The 17,847-nt window shown below is 41.9% G+C and overlaps 1 long non-coding RNA gene across 6 annotated transcripts in view; it reads right to left on the bottom strand.

Annotated features, from left to right (window-relative positions):
• Positions 1–8,797, bottom strand: part of LOC107978001 — a 71,500-nt gene extending 62,703 nt beyond the window's left edge. For 5 of the 6 annotated variants that reach the window (XR_004768528.1, XR_004768530.1, XR_004768527.1 and 2 more), the window contains exons 1-2: positions 7,054–8,797; positions 195–316 (exon numbers count right to left, since the gene is read on the bottom strand). This is a non-coding gene — a long non-coding RNA (uncharacterized LOC107978001). The remainder of the gene's footprint in view (positions 1–194; positions 317–7,053) is intronic. The other variant, XR_004768529.1, reaches the window with a different exon arrangement.
• Positions 8,798–17,847: the final 9,050 nt, after the last annotated feature.

Raw genomic sequence — 17,847 nt, 5'->3', positions numbered from 1 at the left:
AGAAACCAAAGCTGGAGAAAGTGCCTGAGGCAGGGAGTCTGCAGAGTTAACAAATCCATTCCTTCTTCCTGGAGAAGCCGCCAGTAGCCCTGTATGAAGATGTGGCCATGAGACATGGTTCCAGCTGAGGTGATTCGAACAGAAGGACAGGAGTCACTTCCAGGGTAGATGTTTCATGTGCCACTTGAACCTACCTGTCTTCCTCCATATTGTTTTCCTGTATGGAGTCCGGGTGCTCATGCCCAGGGTAACACTGGAGGCCACATATAGAACTCGGTAGAGCTGCAGGACAAACAATACTCAGGTTCAAGGCCACCTGGAAAATAGAGCCCTGTTAGTCCAGACATCTGGTTTAAACTTTATGCCAGCCACAATCAAACAGCACAAAACAAACTCCCACAATGCTATAGTGTCCAACTCATGTACAATCAGAGTATTTTATTACAGCAGCTATTGTCATTTTAATGAGCTCAGCACAATGAGCTGGGGAGGTGCAAAGGGAGTTATAGGGAAGGGAAGAAAAAGGCAGAAGAGAGCAGAATATAATAAATGGGATGGATGCTTGATTTTAAAGCCTGTCCCAAGAATAAAATTAACATTTTTCTTTCACAAAGCACACTACCTCGGGACCTTACCATCCATCACAACTGTTTAGTTGCTGCCTCTATTCTATGACCTTGACCATGGCATTTAATCTTGTCTTAGTGTCTATTAATAGCCACAAAAGAAAAACAATTATCAAAAATTTTTAGTCTTTCTTTGTTGATGGGGAATGTACTGTGTATGTTTATCTTTTTGATTGTTAAATAAAATACTGTTTGGTCAATGAGACAACAAGTAGATGGGACTAGGAGTCAAAGAGGATTCTGGGAAATGTAGTAGAGAAATGCTGATCCAGACAGGAAGTGACATAGCAAGGAGACTCATATTTAAGCGAAGGAGAAACAGGAAGGGTGCTCTTTTCCCCCCTGCTCCTGCTCCAGTGGCATGATGTGATCCACTGACCAGGAGGGACGCCAACAAGGCATCCGATAAGATAAGTCTTATAAAATATATAGGTTTATGATAGTTAAGACTGAGCTAACAGATGAGAATCCTAGTCATTGGCCAAGCAGCTTTGAACCTAATACAAGTTTCTGTGTATTCATTTGGGCCTAACTCGGGCAGGCGGCTGGCGCAAAGCGCACACGTGGCAGTGGGGCTCAGGCAGCTTTTGGCAGAAAGATTTATCGCAATACTTTGTTGCTAAAAAAAATTTTTTTGGGGGGGTTTTGAGACAGGGTTTCTCTGTGTAGCTTTGGAGCCTATCCTGGCACTCGCTCTAGAGACCAGGCTGGCCTCCAACTTACAGAGACCCGCCTGCCTCTGCCTTCAGAGTACTAAGATTAAAGGTGTGTGCCACCAACACTCGACTAATACTTTTATACAATATATTTTAACCACAATCTCCCCGTCTCCTCCTAGATCCTCCTCACCTCCCCACTCACCCAGCTCCACATCCTTATCTCTCTCTTTAGAAAACAAGCAAACAAAAATTAAAACAACGATAAACACACAAGATGCACACACACATAAACAACAAAATCAAAAACCATTACATATATTAGTAAAATACCAACAAAGCAAAAAAACAAACAAACAAAAAAAAAAACCCAAATCAATATGAGACAAAAAGTCTACAAAACCTACTACTGAGTTCATTTTGTGTTGGCCATCTATTGCTGGACATGGCACCTGCCCCTTAGTGTGGTTAATAGATCCAGTGAGAATCCATTGGAGAAAACTAATTGTTCCTTTGCATGTGGTGTCAATTGTAGATCGCTTCTTGGTTAGGAGTGGAGCCCTCTGTCCACCTGCTCCTCTCAGTCCTGGGACCCTGACTGGTTCAGACTCCTGTAGCCCTGTGTATCCTGCCACAGTCTCTGTGAGTTCAGATGTGTGTCTGCCCTGTTGTGTCTGGAAGACATGGTTTTCCTTGGTGTCCTCCATCACCTCTGGTTCTTATAATCATTCTGCCTCCTTTTCTGCATATTCCTTGAGCCTTGGAGTGAGGGATTTGATGAAGACATCCCATTTATGAATAAGTGCATCAAAACTTCTCACTCTCTGCACAGTGCCCAGTTATAGATCTTTGTCTTAATTCTCATTGCTGCAAAAGGAAGTGTCTCTGATTGTGGCTGAGTGAGGCACAGATCTAAACAATCACATTTTTATACAAGGTTTTTTACTTTTCCAAGCTCAGACTCTCCAGCACTCTCCAACACACACACACACACACACACACACACACACACACACACACACACACACACACACTGTGTGTCTATCTGTGTGTGTGTGTGTGTGTGTGTGTGTGTGACTCTCTGTCTCTCTGTGTGTGTCTGTCTCTGTCTCTGTCTCTCTCTCTCTCCCTCATTTGATATGGGAAAATGGCATATATGTCGCCATTCCTTTCTAAGCCACTGCCTGGGTTATTGAAAAGTAAACCACTGACAAAGAGAACATTAACTGGAAGGACCTTATAATAACCACCTTCAGGGCAGTTGGAGATTGTCTAAGAGTATCTGGCTTTCCCTACTTCTCAGCCCTAACAGGTATACTCCAGATGGAGAGGATGCTTCATTAACTCCTGTCAGTTCCCAGTATTGCTAAGATGTTCTCAGATTCTTATGTAAGTCATAGACTAATGAACCAAGGTAGATGCCAAAGGCTATCTTCGAAGAGACTCTGAACCCAATCAAGCAAAGACAAGGTGTGAACAAACTTTATCATAATTATATTATTTTATTTTAAGCAAATAGGGCTAACCATGATGAGTAAACTTAACTCTTGAATCTTGGTCATAAACCTGCGGGCATTTCTCTTGTCCTTGTAGTATAATGCCAATGAGAGATTAAGCTGGAAAATAAACCTACAAATGAGTATCTATCTTATAATTAGTGAGCACTCACCTCTATATAAAATCACATTCTGGGCTCTAATAGCAGCACTTTATACTCACCCTGAGCCTTTCATCTAAGATGCTCAAAGCACTTCTTGCTTATGCCGGCCCTAATGTCTCCAGGTTCCTGTGAACCGGGAGTAGGATGCCCACCCACAAGGCATCTTGGCCACTGCTGAAGTCAGAGCCTTCCTGTCTCCCTCCTGAGTAATCATGGATGGCATCCCTCCCCATCATTACTGCCCCAGCCCCTGAAAGACCAATGAAGGCACTTCTGTTTGAAGCCACGTGGTAAGTAATGAGATGGAAAGGAAACTACCATTAGAGTTGGATTAGACTGCACATCTTGGCTCTGGCGTTTGTAAATTATCTAGCCTTTCTGAGCCTTGATTTGCTCTTTTAGGGTTAAGAACATAAGCTGTTACATACATTTTGGCTGTCAGTCTTTGCTTAGGGAACACAGCAGTATTATCCTTCCATCGTCAACTTCATTAACTCTTTAAGCTAAGTGATGTATCTGATCAACACTGAGTTAAGGGTTTACAGGGGAATGCTGCCCAGAGGAAGCATCTAATAAACATCAGTGAAGATGTTTTGCTTTAGAAGACGTCTGTATATATCCCAAACCAACTTAGATTTTTTTCCATAAGATCATGTCCATTATTATCGCAAGTAAAGGCTAATCTACAGTATAAAGCTTTAAAGCCAGGTATGGTGGTCCATGCCTGTAACCCAGGTACTTGAAAAGTAGAGGCAGGATGATCAGGAGTTCAAGGTCATTCGTGGATATAGAGCAAGTTCAAAGCCAGACAGGGCTGCATGAGCATGTCTTAAAACACAACAACAACAGTAACAATAACAATAAACCCTTAAGCACTATTATCATTCTCTTAATATATATACTTGGATTGATTCTCCATCTGCCCTCACATTCTGCATTTATAACCAAAGGGCTGTTATGGATAGTATCATTTCATTAAATAACAAAAAAAAGTTAGAATTGAAGAGATGGCTTAGTGGTTAAGGAGACTGGCTGCTTTTGCAGAGAACAAAGGTTCAGTTCCCAGCACCTACATGGTGATTCACAACCTTCTACAACTCCAGTTCCAGGATCTCAAGTGCCCTCTTCAGACTACCAAGGGTACCAGGCACATATGCAGTGCACATACCCACATGTAAGCAACCACTCATATCCATAAAATTAAAATAAATAAATCATCTTTAAAATAAATAAAAAGTTATTTGCTGCTATGATTTTTTGAAATTGTCTTGTATATTTTAGATTCTATTCACTGTTCTTTATGGACTTGTTTGATTTTTTTAGGAAGAAAATGCTTCATCCCTTTTAGCTATTTAAAAACAAAATAATACAGCTTGGATGCATTTATTCTGCTAAATTCTTCCATAACTACCAAAAATTCAGTCAAAATACTCATCAATCAAAACCTATAAAGTCATAATGAGTCCCCATTTTCCTGATTTGACAACAATGTTTAACGTATGGATTTGGCAGCTATAACAACAGCATCACATATACTCAGAACTTACTGATCTAACAACATTGGCCAGTTCCAACTATTCCAATGATGAGAAAGAAAGAGCAGAGAGTGGAGAGGGCAAGTTTCTGAGTAGGAATGAATAGATAAAAGTGCTAAACATTGATGTCGAATGGTGGGAACTGTATTACTAAGAGAGTTCTCAAACAGTCTCTCAGATGAAAGTTGCTCTTATCCACAATTCTAGAAAGATTCTCACTCCAATTTCTCCCATGATCAGCAGATCAATCAGGCCTGGGAACTCATACCTATCAACCTATTAAGCCATAGAACCAACTCAGTCATTGCCCTGACCCCACCCCACCCCCAGTTCACATCTTGGTTGGAAGTAGAAAAGAGAAATATAAAGAATATAACTAAAGGGCATAAAGAGTATCCCTGGTCATAATCTCAACAGACATTGAGATAAGTGAGAAACCAGCTTCACTAGACTGAATTGTTTGAAAACATTATAGAGGAGAACTGTCTGTGTTTTTAAACAGTGAAAACTGAGATTGTGTGTGGAACCATCCTATTTGACCCAAAGATGAATTTTGGACTCCTTACATTTTCTTTTGCAAGGTTAACAAAGTAGTTAGGACTGGGAAACCTATTAGTGCCATCTTCTTTCTCTCTCTCTGAAGTATGTGTCCATTTCAATATTCAAGTCAGGCAACACTAATAGATTCTGCTAATCATCATGTTAAAACCTTAACTGGAGCTAACTTTAGGGCTGGAGAGTGAGTGTGGCTTAGAAGCAAAGCACTTGCCTAGCATGTGAGAGGCATCAAACAGGCTGGAAAATACCTGAAAGTAAAAAGATTTCTCAGAAGAAAAGACGCACAGCTTTGGAAAACTCCAGATAGTGGGGTGGTAGTGCACGCCTTTAATCCTAGCACTCAGGAGGCAGAGATAGGCATATCTCTGTGAGTTTGAGGCCAGTATGGGCTGCAGAGCAAGTTCCAGGAGAGCCAAGGTTACACAGAGAACCCCCATATGGAGAAAAGAAAAAGAGGAAAAGGAAGAAGAAACCCTCAGATATCTAAAATATACTGGTGGCTTCTTTGCACAAAGCTGGAAAACTGATTAAAGGGAACTTAAGGTGGAAAAGGACATATTTGCAGAGTAAGGCTTTGGGATGTGTACTTGAACACAATTGTAGTTTTTAAGGTCTTCTTTTACCATGATAACCTTGTTTGTTTTGTTTTGGTTTTTCAAGATAGGGTTTCTTAGTGTATCTCTGGCTGCCTTGAACTTTGTCGAGCTGGTTGGCTTTGGACTCAGAGATCTGCCTGCCTCTGCTTCCCAAGTGCTGAGACTAATGGTGTGCACCACCATGTCTGGGTCTATTATACTCTTTAAATAGTTTGAATGAAAGAGTGGAGGCATTTTTTAAAGTTTAAAGTTTTAAAGGCTATGTGACCTATATAGGGTCTGCCGCCAGTTCCACTCCAAAGACCTGACACTCCACAGCAGCACTGGCACCTTCTAAGGAACAGCTGTCCTTCAAGGAGGTTCCCGATGGAGGCAGGTAGAATCCTTGAGAAGGAATGTGTAACAATAAATCTTTCCGCCACAGCCACCCGAGCCCTGCTGTCACGTGGGTGCTTTTCCACCAGGCTGCCCAAGTTCCCCCGCCACCATGTTAAGGTCCCAAGTAACACAGAGAGACTTATATTAGGTACAAATGCTGCTTGGCCAATGACTAGGATTTCTCATCTGCTAGCTCAGTCTTAATTATCATAAATCTATAAGACTTGTCTTATAGAGGATGCCTTCCGCTGGCACCCTCTCTTGCCAGCAGATCACATGATGACTCCAGAGCAGAGACCAGGAAGAAAAGAGAGGGGAAAAAGGTTGTGACTTTCTTCCTGCCCTTGCTTATATATGAGTCTCACTGCTATGTCACTTCCTACCTGGATTACCACTTCTTTACTACATTTCCCAGAATCTTCCTTGACTCCTAGTCCAGCCTAACTTGCTGCCTCATTGTCCAAACACTACTTTATTTATCATCCAATAAGACAAACACATACACAGAAGCACTTCCCCCATTAGGAATGCCTTAATGAGAAGGTGGGGTTCTATAGGAACAGGCCTATTCCACCCCTAAAATGAGTTGCTTTTGGTCCAGTGGAAAGCATGGACATAAATAGAAACAAATAAGAGTTATAGTTAATTTTCATTGGCAACTTGACTGAAATTACTATCACCTGGGAGGGCTGAGGATTTAGTTCAGTTGGTAATGTGCTTTTCCAATATAAATAAAGTCCCAGGTTCAAACCCCAGCACCATCAAAAGTGGGTAGTGTAGCATGTTCCTCTCACACCAGCATTTGGGAGGTGGAAGTAGGAGAATCAGGAGCTCAAGGTCATCTTTGGCTATCCAGAATCTTCTAGGAGACTGATAAGGTCTACCTGTGGGTGTTTCTGCACAGTTCCTTCTAAAGAGGATTAACTAAGACCCTCCTAAATGTGAGTAGCACACCCCGTGGGCTAGGGGCTGGGATGGAATAAAAGAGGAAAGGAGAGGAGACATATCTAGAAAGGATTCCCTGGGATTCTGTGTCATGCCCACCTTGATATGAACTGCTCTGTTCTGCCACACCCTTCCAGCCAGGAGTGACAGACACCTCTGAAACCGTGAGCCAAATTCATTCTTCCTCCTTTAAGTTGTATGATTCAGGCATTCTGTCAGCAAGAAGAAAATTAACTAATATAACACACAACCTAAGTGAATGACACTGGCCAGAAGCCTAAATGATAGAAGCTAGGTGCAAGGTAGTGGCCCTAATCAGAGCTGGCTGTGACAACTCAGAGAAGGGCATTTGTGGAAAGTGACCTCTGCATGTCGGGTTAGAAACTCTGCACTAATTTGACAAGAGGAGATACAAAAATAAATGGAGACATGGAGCCTTGTACATTTGCTTGCAGAGCATGGAAGCAAAAATAAACAAAGCAAACCCCAGGGATGGAAGCCAAAGCTGCCTCACCCAGAGCTAAGGAACCTGGGTGGAACTAACTAGAGATAAAAGCCCAGTCTGGTCTCCAAGACTAGAGTAACAGGCCGTGGCTTTCTCCAGTCCCCTGGTGAACATAAATATAAAACAATGGCCAACCATTGATTCCTTACCACTAAGTAGAATACAAGCAAGGAAGACAACAAATCTCTCAATATTAAATTAATGATAAATGTTCAGGCAAGGACTATTTGCAAGTACATCCTAGATGAAAGATCAAAGAGGAAGGGCTCTTTCCACTGTTGCTTGGTCTATAGTCTGGAAGACAAAAACCAGGGTTTCCCAGCCACACAATCTTACTTGCTAATCAAAGACGTTTATAATCCATCAGGACTTCTTAGTAACAAGTGGGACCAAGAATGTGATCTCCATTATCTGTTAATAGGGAATGAGGATGATTGATTTATAGGAGCTCCTTCATAAACATATCTGTGTTTAAATGGGAATTTTGACACTATATTTTTTTAAAAAAAAAAAAGCTGCATGAGATGCTAAAAGTGATGTAAACATTGGGAAGACAGTTGCCCTATCAGAACTTTCATTCTAGGAAATGTCAACTGAACTTAATGCTATAACAGCAATAATCGAGGTATTCACTGTGTGTGAAATACGACATTGTGCTGTCTAGTTTATGTAAACTTGACATAAGCCAGAATAATTTAAGAAGAGAGCATATGCCCACACCAGACTGTCCTGTGGGCAAGCCTGTGGTGCCTTTTGTTGATTGATGATTGATTTGGAAGAGCCCAGCTCACTGTGGGTGGTGCCACCCCTGGGCTGGAGGCCCTGAATGGTATAAGAGAGCAGGTTGAACAAGCCATGGGGAGCAAGCCAGTAAGCAGCACACACACCACCATACCACCATGGTCTCTGCATCAGCTCCAGTCTCAAGGATCCTGACTCATTTGACTTCCTGGCCTGACTTCTCTCAATGATGGACATGGAAGTGTAAACTGAAATAAACCCTCTCCTCCTCTAGTTGCCTTTGATCATGGCATTTTGTCACCCCAATAATAACCCTAACTAAGATAAACATGTACCTTATTTTACTTAATGGTCTCAAGAACCCTAGGAGATGGGTTACATTATCTGCATTTTCACTGAAAGTTGATAAAATGATGGGCCTAAACTCACAGGGTAAAAAGACTTGAACTTCAGCTAAGCAAGCGCCTCTCTCTCTTAGCAACGTGAGCCCACCCACCTCATTAAGACTATGGTCTTTATACCCACAGCAAAACACTGAGCTGAACTCCGGAATCCAGGTGCAGAGAGGGAGGAGTGATGAGCAAAGGGGTCAAGACCAGGCTGGAGAAACCCACAGAAACAGCTGACCTGAACAAGGGGTTGCTCATGGACCCCAGATTGATAGCTGGGACACCAGCATAGGTCTGTTCCAGACCCCCTGAAGGAGAAAGTCAATTTGGAGGTCTGGACAATCTATGGGGCCACTGGTAGTGGATCAGTATTTACCCCTAGTTCACGAATGAACTTTGGGAGCCCTCTCCAAATGGAGGGATACTCTCTCAGCCTAGACACACTGGGGAGGGTCTAGGCCCTGCTCCAAATGATATGACAGACTTTTGAAGATCCCCATGGAAGGCCTCCCCTCCCTGGGGAGCAGAAAGGGATTGGAATACTGGGCCGGTGGGGGGCATGGGAGGGAGAGGAAACTGAGATTGACATGTAAAAGAAGCTTGTTTCTAATTTAAATTTAAAAAAAGAAAAAAATAATATGGTCTTTTTATGTATGTATGTATTTTACATGTATGGGTGTTTTGCCTACAGGTATGTCTGTGCACCATGTGTACTGCTGATACCTGCAGGTGCCAGAAAAGCATGTTAAATCGTTGGGGATTAGAGTTACAGATGGTTGTGAACCATGTGGGTGCTGGGAATTGAGCCTGGGTCCTCTGGAAGAGTAGCCAGAGCTCCCAACCACTAAACCATCTCTTCAGTCCCATAAGATAAGAGATCACCACACACACACACACACACACACACACACACACACACACACACACACACACACACTTTTGTTTGTGAGACAGGATTTATCTGTATAACAGCCCTAATTATCTTGGCACTCACTGTGTAGACCAGGCTGGCCTTGAACTAACAGAGATCTGCCTGCCTCTGCCTCCCAAGTGCCAGGTTTAAAGGTGTGCACCACCATGCCCAGCAAGGATATGGTCTTAAATAAACTCAGTCAGTGTACACACACAGCACAAACACACAGCCACTATGTGCTGCCGGTAAGCTCATGGTAGAAATCTGCACACTTGGCCATGTCACACAAGTCACACTAGAGCTCTTCATGACATGGCATCTTCCAGCCAGAACTAAATAGAGAAAGATCTTTTTTCCAGACCTCCAGACCATCTGGTAAAAGGAGCCTGGACAGCCTGACCTCTGAAGTACATTGTGGCTTCAGCCTCTTGGAATACCATGGTTTAAGAACATACGCCCACAGAGAGACAACCAGAAAAAGAGATAAGAAGTCCAATGACATCAAAGACCATGGTTTCACTTAGTGGAGGGCTGGGAAATGTCTAACAACCAAGAAGAGTTCTGACGTGGCTGTTGGGTGATTTCTTTATGTAAGAAGAAAGTCAATCAGCATAGCCTGGAACTTGCTGAAACTTTTCTCACTTTTCAACTATACAACTGATATCTTTGCTAAATCAGGAGTTTTTGAGAACAGAATTAATATTTTCTCAATTTTGCATGCTACTCAACTATAGACATACAAATTAAAGCAATACAAGATAGTGGCACAGAACAATGTATTTTATTGTGATATTGTCACACAAGCATGTAATACATTTTGATCTTATCCCATATCTCCTATTATCCTCACTTGCCTCACCACCATCTTCTTTCTGATCCCCTCCTCTTCTCTAAAAGCCTCCTTTCATTAGACTTAAAACATTTTTTTCTAGATGAGATTTTGCTATGCAGCCCAGGCTGGGTGAGAATTTGCATTCATCCTGCCTCAGCATCCCAAGTGCTAGTTAAAACATAAAGTTTTAACTTTCATTTTACCACTCTTTTTCCATATTTTCCTAAATTTAGACTCCTAGAAAACCTATACATATGTCTAATAAATAGGTCAAGCCCTGATTTTCAGCATTTATCAATTTCAAAAGTAGGAATGTTTCCACCATGGCCAACACCAAACTTCCATCATGATAGCAATATCCTTAAAAATAAATAAGCACGGCTGCACCATCCTGTAATGCATCCACACTACCCAGTGTAGATATAAATAGTCTGAAATGGAGAGAATGGCAAAACACAGTGAAATCATGAGGAATTGGTGATGTTTTGGTACTTATTGCCTTTGTGCCTAACATAATATATATATATATATATATATATATATATATATATATATATATATATTTGTGTGTGTGTGTGTTAGTTTTAATAAATGACATTATTTAACAACTGTGTTGAGACTCCCATCTCTGAAAGCCAATCTTCTAACCTGTTTTGCTTCATTTAAATACAAAGCAAAAGCTGCACCTCCCACCTTGTAAAAACAGAATGCTTAGCTGTGAAAAACCTGGCAACAATGTGCAATGGTCCCTTTAAGAGTCTTCCCTTGAAGAATGTTTTAGCAGCTGAGAAGAGCCCTGCAGGAGCTGGGAGGATGTTAGCAGCTCACAGCCACAGGCTCCTGGGAGTCCAGCATCATTTTGTGAAACCGCACAGGGTGGAGCCCTGGCTTCTCCCAGGAGAGGAAGTGGCCTCAGGAATACCACGTGTGGCATTCCCACAGCAGCTGATGGAAGGCTGTGACTCCGGGGGCAAGGAGAGGCACAGGAGACCACGCCCCGGAAACCTGTAGTTTCCACAGGCGGGAAACTACAGTTTGTTCTGTAAGGCTTGAGGCATCAGGAATGGACAACAAAACAGTATTCCGGGCTGATTCTTTCACTCAAGTCTTTGTTTCTTTACATTGGAGTTTGGAAAAACCTTCTTAAAGAATTATTCCAAGTGTTTTTGTTAAGCCTCTCATCTGTCTTCAAAAATATCCCGGAAGAGGAAATAGTCTATTTGCCCTAGAGACCACAATGGAAATGACCAGGAAAAGTCTTCCCAGAGCACCTAGCTGAAAAGCACAAGTGAGGTTGGAAAGGACTGAGACAGCAGCCAGCCAGTGCTACTAGTCTACAGCTTTCTGCTTGTCCATAGTTTCAAAATGGGGGGTGGGGCTGGGGGTGGGGGTGAGAGGTAGCTGAAATCCACTGCTGTGTGACAGCAGGGCTGAAGGAGGAGGAGGAGGAGAAAGGGAGCATGGGGGTGCTATGGATGGTGGGGAAGGGCCTGTAGGACTGAAATTAAGGAACAGCAGGGAAATCAATTCTCTACTTCATAGCAAATCCTGTTTAATGTGCATTCACTCCGGGACCCTTCAACCATACATTTAAAGTTGATTAAAACCCTGAAATTTCTCATAATTGGACCTCATTAATAAATTCCTTAGGGTTCCAGGAGGCTCTGAAGAGGTAAAACAAGGGTTAGAGAGATGAGGGCAGCAGGAGATTGTAAGATCCCAGATGGGGGAGTTAATCCCACTCAGTCAGACTGGATGGAGATGTTATGCTCACAACAACCTGCTCCCAGCCCTCCCTCCCTGCTCTCCAGCAGGGCAGGCTTTTCCTCATTCACTACCCTTAACTTCTAAACCCCACAGCCACCATGATGACAAGTTAGGAACTGACACTCCTCTCCCAGATACCCTCATTGTTTCTAAGCTTGACCAGAATTGTATGTGTCAACTTGACTAGGTTAAGAGATGCCCTGAGAGTTGGAAAAAGGTTATTCTCACTATGTCTAGAAAAGACAGCATTTGATTTGATGGACCAGCTAGAGAAGACACTCTCACCTCCACAGGCTAGCATTATTGAATATGCAATGTAAATATCTTCAGCCCTTGACAGATAGAGCAAAAAGGGAAAGGAGAATTCACATTCCCTGTTTGAGCTATGTAACGATAAATCTTTCCTCCATCCGTCAGAGCCCCGCCTTCACATGAGTGCCCAAAATAACATACAGAGACTTATATTAGGTACAATGCTGCTGGCCAATGACTAGGATTTCTTATCTGCTAGATCAGTCTTAATTATCAACCATAACCATTAATCTATATATTTTATAAAGACTTATCTTATGGAGGATGACGGACAAGCGTCCTCTTCCTGGGATCACATGGCAACTTCAGAAAAGAGAGGAGGAGGAAGAGAGTGATTTCCTGCTTGTCCCTGATCATATTCTGAGTCTGCCTGCTATGTCACTTCCTGCCTAGATCACAAAATTTCTTTTTACTACATTTCCCAGAATCCTCCTCGACTCCTAGTCCCACCTATCTTGCTTCCCTATTGGCCAACAGTGCTTTATTCAACAACCAATAAGATAAACATATACAGAAGGACCTCCCCCATCAGAGCTATCCTACCTACTGTCTTCTATCCCCAAACATACCCCCTCCTTCCTTCTTCAGGCTTGAACTGGCACTATACCACCCACTGTTCTGTTTCTCCTGCTTATGTAGAGGAACTTAGCAGGTTCCATAACTGCTGGAGTCAACTTACAGAGTAAATCTATTTCCATAGGTTTCTTCATATCCCATTGTTTCTCTGAAGACACTAGATAATACAACCCCAAACCTTGCCTGGAGATATTGATTTTAACTTGTTATTGTTATGAATCATTCATGATTAACAAATGAAAGCCAGACTTGGTTTAAGAAGCGAGCCTGAGATGCAAATACCCAATGCTCAACTCTTTAGAAACAACAGGAAGCAAATCACCTAAGTGACACTCAGACAGATGTGCTAAGGTCTGAGCAAGAAAGGACCAGACTCAAATACAAGATTTGCCAGGACTCCAAATGGTTCATTCCCATAGCATCTATATCACTAACAAGGGAAGCCTTTTTCTAGGCATTACAAAGGGAATGGTCACCTAACAAAACTGCGTGGCAGAGGAGAGCCATTGTCATTCAACTTCCTTTTCCAAAAATCATCAGCCTCCATCTATAGGGATCCCAAGGTCACTAGTTCTCAGCATGGATCTAGATCAAAGGAAGAGTGTCTTCAATCAGATGTGATTTTTTTTTCTTGGTCCTTGTTAGGGTTAAACTTCAAAGAAAAGTAGAAGTGGAGGGAGAAGGAATGGAGGGTACACTTGTCAGAGATTATCGACACCATGTTGGTGGCCATCCTAGCCTTGCAGTTTCCCCCTCGCCCATACCCACACTCAGATGCAACACTGTTGAGGATTTCAATAAAGAGGCTACTATTTACTTTTGGCAAAAGTCTCAGTAGGTACAGCTTGTACATGTATGTTTGGCAGTGTCTGGAAACGTTAGAAAAGTTGATGTGTTTGATCCAGAAATTCTGATGTTACAAATATTTACATATATGTATAAGTACACAAAGATACATGCAGAGATGGCCATGACAGCTTTTGCAATTAAAATACAAAAGGGGTTTATATATGAGGGAACAAAGGCCAGAAAACTTTGGGCAAAGGATAGACCTATCTCAAACCTCAGAAGTGGAGTTCGGGCCAAGGTAAATTAATTCAAGGGAGTAGGAAGGCCTGAGCACACATCTGATTTGTACATACATACATACATACATACACACATACATACTTGATATGAGATGTCCTTCTATATGCTGCAAATATGTGTTACTTTTATTGGTTGATGAATAAAGTTGTTTTGACCAATGGCCAGACATAATATAGTTAGGTGGGACATCCAAACAAAGATGCTTAGAGAAGGCAAGCAGAGTCAGGGAGAAGCCATGTAGCTACCAAAGGAGTAACATACTGGAACATTGCTGGTAAGCCACAGCCTCATGGCAATGCATAGATTAATAGAAATGGGGCTGGTCAGTGGTGGCTCACACCTTTAATCCCAGCACTTGGGAGGCAGAGGCAGGCAGATCTCTGTGAGTTTGAGAACAGCCTGGTCTACAAGAGCTAGTTTCAGGACAGCCTCCAAAGCCAGAGAGAAACCCTATCTCGGAAAACCAAAAAAAAAAAAAAAAAAAAAAAGAAAGAAAGAAATGAGTTAATTTATAAGAAAGAGATAGCCAATAATATGTTTGAGCTATTGTCCAAACAACTGTAATTGATATGAAGCCTCCCAGTGTTATAAGCAGACACAGAAACCCAGTGGGGAGGAGAGGAAGCAGTCCAGTGGGACAAGACAAAACAGAGAAAAACTTGCAACTACACACACACACACACACACACACACACACACATATATTATATATATATACATATATTTTATATTTTATATAATATATATATATATATAATTTACTTTTAAAACCTGGAGTAATATTAAAGGAACTGATAAAGATGTGACTGAAGTCTAAGAGGGTCTTTTTCTTTTTAATCTAAAACTGTTTGTCTTGTTTTTTTTTTTACATTTTTTAATTTGAATTAGAAACAAGATTGTTTTACATAACAATCCCAGTTCCCTCTCCCTCCCCTTCTCCCCTACCCCCCCCAACTAAAACCCTACCTATCACATATCCTTTCTGCTTCCCCTGGATGGTGAGGCCTTCCATAGGGTATCATCAGAGTCTATCGTATCCTTTGGGATAGGGCCTAGACCCACACCCCCTGTGTCTTGACTCAGGCAGTATTCCTCTATGTGGAATGGGCTCCCAAAGTCCACACCTATGCTAGGAATAAGTACTGAACTTCTACAGGAAGTACCGTAGATTTCCAAGGTTTCCTCACTGAAACCCATGTTCCTGAGGTCTGAATCAGCCCCATGCTGGTATCCCACCTATCAATCTGGGAAGCAAGAGTTCCCCGAAGTTCAGGTCAGCTGTGTCTGTGGGTTTCACCAGCCTGTCTGAACCCCTTAGCTCTTGACTTGTCCTTCTCTGCATCTGGGTTCCAGTTTAGTTCAATGATAAGTTGTGGGTGTCTGCTTCTACTTCCACCAGCTGCTGGATGAGGGCTATCGGGTGGCATATCAGTCAGTCATCAATCTCATTATCAGGGGAGGGCATTTAAGGTAGCCTATCCTCTGTTGCTTAGATTGTTAGCTGGCATCATCTTTGTAGATCTCCAGACATTTCCCTAGTGCCTGATTTCTCTGTAAACCTAAAATGTCTCCCACTATTATGGTATCTCCATTCTTGCTATCTTCTATTTTTCCCCAGACAGAAACTTTCTGCTCCCTCATGTCTTCCTCACCCCTCCTCTTCTCCCCTTCTCATTCTCCTAGTTCCCTCCCCCGTCCTCACATGCTCCCAATTTTCTCAGGAAATGTTGACCCTTTCCCCTTCTCCAGGGAACCATGTCTGTCTCTCTTAGGGTCCTCCTTGTTTACTAGCTTCTCTGGCAGTGTGGATTGTAGGCTGGTAATCCTTTACTCTATGTCTAAAATCCAATTATGAGTGAGTACATACCATGTTTGTCTTTTTGTGATTGGGTTACCTCACTCAGAATGGTTTCTTCTAGTTCCATCCATTTGCCTTCGAATTTCAAGATTCCATTGCTTTTTTCTGCTGAGTAGTACTCCATTGTATAAATGTACCACAATTTCTCTATCCATTCTTCAGTTGAGGGGCATCAAGGTTGCTTCCAGGTTCTGGATATTACAAATAATGCTGCTATGAACATGGTTGAATATATGTCCTTGTTGTATGTGCTTCTTTTGGGTATATGCCTAAGAGTAGAATTGCTGGATCTTGTGGTAGACTCATCCCCATTTTCTTGAGGAGTCACCATACTGATTTCCAAAGTGGCTGTACAAGTTGGCACTCCCACCAGCAGTGGAGGAGTGTTCCCCTTTCTCTACATCCTCTCCAGCATAAACTGTCATTGGTGTTTTTGATTTTGGCCATTCTGACAGGAATAAGATAGTATCTCAGAATTGTTTTGATTTGCATTTCCCTGATGGCTAAGGATGTTGAACACTTTCTTATGTGTCTTTCAGCCATTTTAGATTCCTCTATTGAGAATTCTCTATTAATTTCTGTACCCCATTCTTAATTGGGCTGTTTGGTGTTTTGGAGACTAGCTTCTTGAGTTGTTTGTATATTTTGGAGATCAGGCCTCTGTCAGATGTGGGGTTGGTGAATATCTTTTCCCAGTCTGTGGGCTGCCGTTTTGTCTTGCTGACTGTGTTTTTTTGCCTTACAGAAACTTCTCAGTTTCAGGAGGTCCCATTTATCAATTGTTGATCTTAGTGTCTGTGCTACTGGTGTTACGTTCAGGAAGCAGTCTCCTGTGCCAATTAATTCAAGGGTAGTTCCCACTTTGTCTTCTAATAAGTTCATGTGGCTGGATTTATGTTGAGGTTTTTGATCCATTTGGAGTTAAGTTTTGTGCATGGTGATAGGCTTGGATCTATCTGCAATCTTCTACATGTCCACATAAAGTTATGCTAGCACCATTTGTTGAAGATGTCCTCTTTGTTCCATCATATAAATTTGGATTGTTTGTCAAAAATCAGTTGTTTGTAGATATGTAGGTTAATATCAGGGTTTTCAACTTGATTCCATTGGTCTACCTGTCTATTTTTGTGCCAATACCAAGCTGTTTTCAGGAATATAGCTCTGTAATAGAGCTTGAAGTCAGGCATGGTGATGCCTCCAGAAGTTCCTTTATTTTACAGGGTTGTTTTGGCTATCTTGGGTTTTTTGTTTCTCCATATAAAGTTGAGAATTGTTCTTTCAAGGTCTGTGAAGAATTGTGTTGGGATTTTGATGGGGATTGCATTGAATCTGTAGATTGCTTTTGGCAAGATTGCCATTTTTAATATGTTGATCCTACCTATCCAAGAGTATGGGAGATCTTTCCATTTTCGGGTATCTTCTTTAATTTCTTTCTTTAGAGATTCAAAATTCTTACGGTATAGGTCTTTCATTTTTTTGGTTAGTGTTACCCCAAGGTATTTTTTGTTGTTTGTGGCAATTGTTAAGAGTGATGTTTCTCTGATTTCTTTCTCCGCCAATGTGTCCTCGGTATATAGTAGGGCTACAGATTTTTTTTTTTTTTTGAGTTAATCTTGCATCCAGCCACTTTGCTGAAGGTGTTTAACAGCTGTAGGAGTTCCCTGGTAGAGTTTCTCGGGTCACTCATGTAGACTATCATATCATCTACAAATAGTGAGAGTTTGACTTCTTCCTTTCTGATTTGTATTCCCTTGATCTCCTTTTGTTGTCTTATTGCTCTATCGAGAACTTCAAGGACAATATTGAAGAGGTATGGAGAGAGTGTACAGCCTTGTCTTGTCCCCGATTTTAGAGGAATTGCATTGAGTTTCTCTCTGTTTAATTTGATGTTGGCTGTCAGCTTGCTGTATA

Source organism: Cricetulus griseus, chromosome 2 (assembly GCF_003668045.3).
Source record: "Cricetulus griseus strain 17A/GY chromosome 2, alternate assembly CriGri-PICRH-1.0, whole genome shotgun sequence".
NCBI lineage: Eukaryota > Metazoa > Chordata > Mammalia > Rodentia > Cricetidae > Cricetulus > Cricetulus griseus.
Note: the sequence above shows the minus strand (reverse complement) of the source record. Positions and strands in the feature narration are given on the sequence as shown.